Source organism: Rattus rattus, chromosome 4 (genome assembly GCF_011064425.1).
Source record: "Rattus rattus isolate New Zealand chromosome 4, Rrattus_CSIRO_v1, whole genome shotgun sequence".
Lineage (NCBI taxonomy): Eukaryota > Metazoa > Chordata > Mammalia > Rodentia > Muridae > Rattus > Rattus rattus.
The window spans coordinates 118,294,630-118,305,342 of NC_046157.1; positions in this window are offsets into that span (position 1 = coordinate 118,294,630).

Consider the following 10,713-nt stretch of genomic DNA (forward strand, 5'->3'; position numbering starts at 1 on the left):
GAAAGAAACCGGCCAGGATGCAGACCTGTTCCTATGGGAAAGAAACACCGGGATTCCAGATCACTGAATGTCTCAGTCTGTACGATGGCTTATAGATAGTAAGGAGGTACTCATATCCCACAGTTCTGGAAGCAGTGAGTGATGATCAAGGTAGATGTGGTGTTTTGTAGGGATTTCTACTTGTCTCTGTGGTAAGAAGCACAGAAGCACCCTATCAGGAGCCATTTACAGAGGCACAAATATCATCATGAGCTGCCCATCCTCATGACATAATTACATCCCAACATTTCTTTTTTTTTTTTTTTTTTTTTTTTGGAGCTGGGGACCGAACCCAGGGCCTTGCGCTTCCTAGGCAAGCGCTCTACCACTGGGCTAAATCCCCAACCCCCCAAGATTTCTTAGAAGAGCTACTCTGTAAATTTGTCTATGCATGAATTTGCATGACTAGATGGTATTTGATAGGGGCATATAATTGCTCTTTGCAAATTTGGGAGTTGGAGAAGATCATGGTTGCCCTATTGCTGTGTGTTTACATAGAGAATCTCAGTTTCCCTATCCTGTGCAGTAAAGCTTGTGTCACAGGGAAAGACCCTGTCTGTCCACAGGGCTTAAGGTGTAATTGGAGGAATTGAAAAGGAAGTCCTAATAAGTAGGATTTCTTTGTATGTAGATATTAGCTCTATCAGATATAGGATTGGTAAAGTCCTTTCCCCAATATGCTGGTTGCTGTCTTGTCTTATTGACAATATCCTTTGCCTTACAGAAGCTTTGCAGTCTACTTTAGCAGGGTACAACATGTCTCTTGAAATCATTTGGGGAAAAGGTACACATCTTTAACTTGCTTCTGTGAGCTTAAGTCCGAATTCTCCCACCACCAATAAACTTTTAGAGAACACTGGATCTAATCTATTTTCCAATGCAGTGTCTGAGGCTGGGAATGTATAAGGAAAAGAGATCTGTTTAGCCCAGACCTTTAGAGAGAAAAATTCAAACAATATGACTCTGACTCTGGTGAAAGCTCCTTGGCTGAGTTATGTCACAGCCAATGGCTTCAAGGGAGAACCACATGCGGGAGGGAAAAGTCGCATGCAAAGCATCTCCTTTCATAATAGCCCTCTCTAGACAGCAAACTAGGATTCCAGTAGAACTATCCTCAATTTCTACCCTTTGAAGATCCAACCATCTCCTAAGAACCTAGAAATAGTCTCTCCTAGAAATGGCCACACAAACAAGACCAGAACAACAGCAATATCAACAGATATGTTAATGCAGAATGGGACAAGTTTTCATTTTGCCCAACTCCTAGACAAAGAACTATAGATAAATAATGGGTGTGGGGAGAGGGAGAAGGATATCCAATATAAAGGGACCATCCCTACAACGATATGAACAACAAAATAAAACCCATCAGGTTGCATTTGTAAGTATATGTAAATGTAATCAAATGTAAAAAAGTACACATATGTACAATATATTATTACACATTACATAACAATAATAATAAATGAAAAAAGAGACAATTTATTTGAGAGTCAAGGGACTATGAAAGAGGCTACAGGAAGGGATCCAGGAAGGAACGGGAGATAAGGAAGGGAACGTGGAAGCAACATAATTCGAATTTAATTAAAAATGGATAAAAATTTTAAAACACAAATAATAAATAAATAAACGAAGAGTTACAATGTAACAGCAACTTAAAGTGCCTGATGTTTCAATGCTCTGAGATTTTCAATTAAATTAATCAAGTAAATCAATATATCAATGAATAAAGTCAATGAATCCAGGTTCTGCTTGCTTCATTAAGACATTGGTCTAGCTCACGTTCAGGGAGATTGCCCAAATCCACACACAGGACTCAGTTTTAGAGTCATCATCACTGAGTATTTCAATCCCACTTAAAACAATTTCATTTTCAATTATTTTTTTTTAAAAAGGAAGCATCTTCTTGATGCTGGGCTTTTCTCTTTCAACTACTTAAATGTACAAAACAGGAAAATAAGGAGAGACTTGGTTACCATCTAAGCAGAGCTGACAGCTAATTCTTACCGACCTCTGGGCTTAGCTGTGGGTCCTCTTGGGACCATCCACCTGTTGTCTTGTGCCCAGGTTTTATCATGACGGCACTGGGGCATGGCTACCTGTCTATTTCCTCAGCAGCAATCCATGCAGAAAACTATTTCAAAGCACTTTTCTGTCTTCTACTTGAGGCTGTCAACTCTCCAGTGTCCTAAAATTTTTAGGAAATGTTCCTTTCAGCGCCCCTGTCTGGATTGGAGGCGGTCATTAGTGAGCGGCAAGGAAGGGGCCTTTCCAGATCTGGCTGCAGCCAGAGATGACAGGACTGCATTTAGAGTCCATCAGTCATGTCGTGATATGAAAAAACGAATAAGAAAAGTCTGCTAAAGGACCCGTGAGGTGCTTCAGTGGGTAGTGATGCTTGCTATAAAGCTTCGCCACCTGAGTTTCATCTCTAAGACCCACAGGGTAAAAAAAGAGAATGAAGAACTGGGAGATGACTCCAACATCTTCTACATACAAAATCCAGCTGCTCTTTAAAACAGGCATCATGCCTTCCTCTAACTTTTCGGTGTATGGTCAGTAGCTACCAACAAGGAGCCTGTGTAGACAAGAATCAAAGTAGGAAGGGCGTATCTGCCAATAGAAGAGGCACCAAGAAAGCAAGTGACCCTAATGTGTATATGGCAATGCCTGGATGAAAGCATAGTTCTACATTTTGGTCTTCCTTCTTCTTGAACTTCATATGATCTGTGAATTTTTTCTTAGGTGTTCCAAGATTTTAGGCTAATATCCACTTATCAGTGAGTGCATACCATGTGTGTTCTTTTGTGATTGGGTTACCTCGTTCAGGATTTATTTTCAAGTTCCATCCATTTGCCTAAGAATTTCATGTAGTCATTGTTTTTAATAGCTGAGAAGTACTGTATTGTGTAAATGTACCATATTTTCTGTATCCATTCCTCTCTTGAAGGACATATGGGTTCTTTCCAGATTCTGGCTATTATAAATAAGGCTGCTATGAACATAGTGGAGCATGTGTCCTTGTTATATTTTGGAGCATCTTTTGGGTGTATGTCCAGGAATGGTATAGCTGAGTAGAATGGTATAGTCCAGTTTTCTGAGGAAACTCCAGACTGATTTCCAGAGTGGTTGTACCAGCTTGCAATCTCACCAACAATGGAGGAGTATTCCTCTTTCTCCACATCCTCACCAGCATCTACTGTCACCTAAGTTTTTGATCTTAGCCATTCTCACTGGTGTGAGGTGGAATCTCAGGGTTGTTTTGATTTGCATTTCCCTGATGACTAAGGATGTTGAACATTTCTTTAGGTGCTTCTCAGCCATTCCATAATCCTGACCTGTGAATTCTTTGTTTAGCTCTGTATCCTAGTGTAGTCAAGAATAATAGTATTATTTAATAGTATTATTTTGATTTTCTGGAGTCTAACTTCTTGAGTTCTTTGTACGTAGATATTAACCCTCTATCAGATATAGGATTGGTAAGGACATTTCCCCAGTATGCTGGTTGCTGTTTTGTCTTATTGACAATATCCTTTGCCTTACAGAAGCTTTGCAGTTTTATGAGGTCCCATTTGTCAATACTTGAGCTTAGAGCATCAGCCATTGGTATTCTGTCCAGGAAATTTTGCCCTGTGCCTATCTATGTGTTCCAGGTTCTTCCCTACTTTTTCTTCTCTTAGTTTCAGTGTATCTGGTTTTGTGTCCTTATTCTACTTGGACTTGAGCTTTGTGCAAGGAGATAAGAATGGGTCAATTTGTGTTCTTCTACATGCTGATCTCCAATTGAACCAGTACCATTTGTTGAAATTGCTGTCTTTTTTCCAATTGGATAGTTTTAGCTCTTTTTTTAAAGATCAAGTGACCACAGGTGTGTGGGTTCATTTCTGGGTCTTCAATTCTATTCCATTGATCTACCTGCCTGTCTCTGTAACAATATCATGATTGTTCTGTAATAAAGCTTGAGGTCAGAGATGGTGATTCTCCCCATAAGTTCTTTTCAAGGTAGGAAATAAAGGGATAAAGAGTGGAGCAGGGACTGAAGAAAAGTTCATCCAGAGACTGCACGACCTGGGGATCCATCCCGTATGCAGCCACCAAACCCAGTCACTATTGCTGATGCCAATAAGTACTTGTTAACAGAACTCAGATATGGGTGTCTCCTAAAAGGCTTTACCAGAGCCCTACCAATACAGATGAGGATAATTGCAGCTCACCATTGGACTGAGCAGTGAACCCTAATGGAGGAGTTAGAGAAAGGACTGAAGAAGCTGGAGGGGTTTGCAACCCCATAGGAAGAACAACAATATCAACCAACCAAACCCTACCACAGCTCCCAGGGACTAAACCTCCAACCAATGAGTAGACATGAAGGAACCCATGACTCCAGCCACATAATGTAGCAGAGGATGGCATTGTCCAGCATCAATAGGAGGTAAAGCCCTTGGTCCTCTGAAGGCTCATTTCCCCAATGTAAGGTAATGCCAGGGCATCGCGGTTGGAATGGGTGGGTGGGAGTGGGAACATCTTCATAGAAGCAGGGTAAGGATAGAGGATATGGGAAATGGGGGAAAGGGGATAACATTTGAAACATAAATACATAAAAAAATCCAAGAAAAAATAAGATTAAAAATATTCCTAAATTACATAATAATATTCCTCTATTTCCATATGTATATATTTGTATTTGCCAAATTTTCATTACTTATTCTTCTGCTGATGTATATCTTGTTGATTCCAATCCTTTGTTATAATTGAATAAAGCAGCAGTAAAGCATGGAATACAATATTAGGAAAAGAAAGAAAGAAAGAAAAGAAAAGAAAGAAAGAAAGAAAGAAAGGAAGGAAGGAAGGAAGGAAGGAAGGAAGGAAGGAAGGAAACAAGCAAGCATGCACAGTTGACCATCCACATCCATGGGCCTGGTCTGTTTGCATTCTTGGTAGCTCTTCTTTTTCCTTGTCCTTTTCTCCATTGTGTACATGAATTTGGGTGCTGTCAGAGACTTTCTGGCTCACGCTGATATTGTATTACTGTATCTCCAAGTTTTTAGAAGTAGACGTTCAGAACTGCTTGTCACCTCCATTCCACTCTGTAGGAATAACGAATCAGCAAAGCCTGACCAGAGGCTCGCAGTGCCCCAACACTTGGACAACAGTAGCTTCCGCATCTGCTAACCCCTAAAACCTGCCTGACACCCAGAGACAAATGATGACAGAGCACGTGACCAGAACAACCAATCAGATGGCTCCAATTACATTAACTGATTGGTCATGGGCCAATGAAATCCAGGTGCAGAGTATAAAGGTTTACCCAATCCCTACATTAAATGGCTGCTTTTGCCAGTTGCCCAGCTCCTGTAGTCTGTGTAGTTCTTAACCCTGTACCAAAGGGTCTTGGTCAGGATGCAAGCAACAGCGCTCCATTTTCTACCTTATGTATTGTTTCCTTTGGTTTTTCCTTTATCCCCCTGATTGACTTAATGGTTTCTCCTGAAGCTTGGAATGAATGATTAATTTTTTTTAATTATCAATATAGCGGGGGATCACATGTGTTTTAGTCACTGTTAATATAGAAATGAGAATAGGGAAGCAAAGAAAAAATAATCTTCCCTGAATTAATTAATGGAATTTTAAAGACATGAATTTCCCTCTAAGTTTGGCAATTTCCATAATTAATTTTGGAGATGCATCATATGCAATCCTATTATTTTAAAAATAATCTGGAATTATACGATGATTACTTGTTTGCCCTACAATAATTAGAGTGTTATTTCTATAAATTTCAATGTGAAGTGACTATGATTATATTATTGGGTTTTTCTCAAAGAATACGATAATTATAACTTCTAATTCATACAGTTTTGGTACTTCGTTGCCTGGCAAATGATCAATTTTTATAAATTGCTTCACAGTTGAGGAAAATCGGGATTTGCATAGTCTTCTATCCGAGAAAAATCAGAATTTGCATAGTCTTCATATCCACACCAAGATTTTTCTTTTCAACACAGAGAACTGCTGCATTCCAGTTGAAGAGACAGCATGGCCTTTGCCTTTGTCAAGTACGCAAAGTCAGTCTCAGTAGGGGTGAGAAAATCAACCTTGTGATCCTGGGATATGGGGCACCCTGCAGAGAGCAAAGCAGTCCACAGGACTCCTGGCAAAGGTGCATGGCATCTGTCCAGTGGAAAAATACACTGGATGACCCCAAACCAAAGGACATTTTACAAATCAAACGACCGAGTGTTCCGTAAGTGTAGACCAAGGAATGATACAAAAGAGGGGACCAAGCTGCCACAGTAAAAACTTTTTTTTTAATTTTTTATTGGTTATTTTATTTATTTACATTTCAAATGTTATCCCCCCCCTTCCCAGTTTCCCCTCCAAAAACACCCTATCCTCCTCTCCCCCTACTTCTATGAGCGTGTTCCCCTCACCCACCCACTCCTGTCTCACTGCCCTAACATCCCTCTACAATGGGACATAAGCCTTCACAGGACCAAGGGCCTCCCCTCCCACTGATGAGAGATAAGGCCATGGTCCATTCCATGTATTCATTTGATTGTCTTTCTGTGCTTGAGTGACCAGGAGGTGGGTACCACATTCCACATATGGAGGGAGGTCAGAGGAACACTAGAAAGCATCAGTTCTTCCTTTCTACATGTATTTCCAGACACTGAACTCAGGTCCTAAGGCTGGGTGGCAAGCACCTTTACCTGCCAAACTATCTTAGCAGCCCAAGATCTTTCTTTAGTCTTATGTCCCCAGCGTTGACTTCCTGGTTTTAATCACTGTAATACAATAAAACAAAATGGGAACTTTGCAGGAAGCTTGCTGTAGGGATGGGAGAGGGAAGGAGGATATTGGATAACACCACAATTTTTTCAACTTTTCCTTAAGTCTGAAATTGACTTCAAAAGCAGGAGTGAAAAAAAAACATTTTTTAAATACAAAATATAATTGGTAGATAGACTCAGAAGGCTAGAGCAGGAAGACCATGAATTCCAAGCAGGGCTGAGATACTTACTGAGAAAAACTGTCCCTTGCTTCAAAGAGACCTGTTTGCAAACCTTATAGGGTCTCTCCACTTCAGACTATTTAAGCTGAAGGAAGAACTCTTCCTTCTCAATGTTAGTTCCCATATTAGCAAACTTTGAATGGCAGCTACTTCAAAAGATTCACATCATAGGTAACAAATACATAAGCATTTGACCCACTATATAAGCTCAACAATGTAAAGTGATGCCTGGTATTTCCTGTGGCAAGGCACATTCTTTATTGGATGGACTAAGTCAATTTCAAAATTCCACCGTACAGTATGCCCAAGGTTTTAGATAATTCACTCTCACAGATCCCACAGATGCCTACCCTTGTACCAAAATTCACTATGATCTTGTTTAGGTTCCAAAGCCAATGGTATCCCCTTGATTTGCTTTGGGAGCCCCAATTTGATGAGGGTCGTGCCCTTGTGAGATAGAAGCAGCACACAGACAGAGGCTGCAGTGTGGCAGGTGAGTCCTCTGGGGCATGACCATGCATGTTGCAACAGAATTAGGTGACTGATTTCTAGCACAGGTGTTGTGGATAATCAAAATCCCAATGTCATTTAAGAAACCCAGAGTCAGGACACTAAGTATCCAGACAGAAAAGCACGGGGCCCTAGTCATTCAGGTTGCAGTAGATAGATCTCTGGGGAAAACTCATAGCCATTTGGTAGACTGAAACAGGAAGACAGAAGGGGACAAAAGTGAACATTTTCCTGAGAGAAAACAATGCTCTAGAGTTTTGACTCTATAGAGGGGCAACAGAATCCCTGTCAGTGTGCCTACATAGAGTCGGTTCTGTGGACCAGACATACCAACTTCACCTATGTGCTGGCTAAAAAGACCAACTTCTCAGTTCCTTTCCCCACATTGGGTTTTAGAATCTGATGTTTGTAAGCTCCTACAATGGTTTGTGCTCACCATGCATGAGAAGCTCTCCTGTAACTGGCTGTCCTTATTTCCAGTCTATTCTCATTCTGTTCAGAAAGACACCAAGGTGTATTTGCCAGGACCGAACACATAGGTGTTTGTTTTCTTTAGTTTCACCTTAACCAATTGGTGTGAATCCTGATTTCTTCTCATCCCAGGAAGATTCACATATCTCTATTGTAGCAGCCATCTCCACATGCCTTATGTCAAAGCTGTTTATGAATGTTGATTATGATATTAAAAAGGATCTGCTATTCCACCACGGTACTTAAAACATTAGTCTGTAGTGATAGGCGATCTCAATTTCTCATTGTTTAAATGCTATTTATCCGTATCTTGCTGGTGGGATTGTAAAGTGGTTCACCGCTTTGAGAGGAGACAACTCCATAAAAAGTGCTCAGGCACAGCTGCTGCAGGACCCAGCACTCTTCCCCTAAGTACTCTTCCCAATTCAAATGCCCGTTAGGAAGACACAGTTTGCTTCTTACTATAAAACGTTGAAACAACCCAAATTTCAACCTCAGGGTAACAAGACAAATCAGGGGATCCTGTAGGATGAAACACTACTCCACAATTGAAATGGAAAAAAAAATCTACTGGTATTCAACAATGTAGATAAAACTCCAAAGCATAAATGCTGAGTGAACAACCAAAAAAAACTGTGGAAAATACCATGTAAAATCTTAGGAAACTATAAAGGAAAAAAAAACATGTCCTAACAGGAGTCTAACTTGAGTCACCAAGGGGCAGAAGAGGAGGAACAACTGCTAAAGAGACTAAATGAAGGTTTCTGGGTAATGGGAACATTCTAAACCTCGATGGTGGTAAAGGGACCATAACTGTATATTCTCGAAGCTCATTAGTTTTCCTAACTTCAGTGATGAACTTTAATGCATATAAGTCACAGCTCAGTGTGTCTGGGGCAAACATTCTAGTAAAGTCCCTGTGAGTATACACTGTGGGTGGTGCAAGTCTGGGTTAAGGTAGTTTTGTTACTAAGGAAACTAGGCTCCCTTTCGGGTCTGTCTTAGTTAGGGTTTTATTGCTGTGAGCAGACACCGTGACCAAGGCAAGTTTTATAAAGGACAACATTTAACTGGGGCTGGCTTACAGGTTCAGAGGTTCAGTCTATTATCATGAAGGTGGGAGCATCTAGGCAGGCATGGTGCAGGCAGAACTGAGAACTGTACATCTTCATCTGAAGGCTGATTGTGGAAGACTGACTTCCAGGAAGCTAGGAAGGGTCTTAAAGCCCATGACCACAGTGACCCACCATTCCAACAAGGCCACACCTTCAAATAGTGCCACTACCTAGACCAAGCATATTCAAAGCATGACAGGTTCTTTGTCCTATTAATAAAATAAATAAGAAATGGCCTTGGGGGACGGAGAGCTAGAAGACAGTTGTACTAGTGTCTAAAAGAAAGAAATAGGGCAGAGAAGCTGTGAATTCCAACATCTGCCAGGAATGGGAAGATGGAGATGTTGAAGAGGGAAGCCATGTCTTTTGAATTAGGGTCCTAGAAATCCCAGGTGTCAGTCATGGAGATCAGCAAACAGCTGCATTGTAAATGGGAGACAAACTTCCAAGAGAGATTGAGAATGCCCATTGTGTCAGAGAAAGAATGCTTGGGTTTTGGAGACACTATCTAAAAGATCTACAAAGGAAAAGAAACCATTAAATGTTTTGAATTGGAACTCTAAAAGCATGCATGCTCAGAAATGCTCCATGGAAACTCTATAGGTGGCTGTATTAAGGGAGGGAGGGACATCTGGGAAGGTGAGTACATTACCTCACTAAGGGGATAATTATTCCTCCCATTGCATTAGCGTGGCTTCAAGTGAACCAGATTTTCCATGATGTGATCTCTTAGCCAGGTGATTGACAGGCTCATCTGGATTAAGTCTCAAGGGAGAGGGTGGTAACGTGTAATTTTATAATCTTTATAATGTTACATTTCCATCCAGGACCAGAAGTAAAACTCAAATACCTATTCTTCTGACCAGGGAGAAGATGTTTTCTCTTAATGACCTCTACAAAGCACTGGAATCTCCACTTCCTTATTCACAGTTTTAAACCTTAAGGAAGAAATTGCAATGCTTCCATATCGAAGGTTACCAAGGACATTGAAAGTAGGGTCCAAAGTACACCATGATTGAGTGGTGACCTTAAAGGTCACTATATCTGTCCAGCCACCTGGCAGAGTTACACTTTCAACATGAACTCTTAGTCTGCAAAGTCACCTTTGCTTTCTCCAAATGCCCAAATCATCTGATATTGAGAAAAGTCAACAAAGTGTGTTTGTATTGGAGAGCATACACTCTTGGGCTGGGAGGGGTCTTGGTGAGTTTATATAAAGCACAGGGATGCTTGTAGAATGGGAGAGAACTCTCCAGGCACTAAGGAAGTGACTCAGGATTTTAAGAATTGGGGATGCGGAGAGAAAGGAAGACTTGAATATGCAGTGTCATCGCTTTTACACCTGCAAAATAAATGAACAATGAATCTGGTACACACTAATATTCATGAAGGCATTCTGTCCACGCTCAGTAAGAGGCGGCCTGCATAACACTCTTCATAGAACCTTTTTAATATTTTTTTTTCAGAATCATGGCAGAGAAGTACCATTATCAGCCTCACTTTGAGATGAGTCTGCCTTACGAGGTTGAATAACTCCTTCGATAAAAATGATGCTTTCAGAAATAT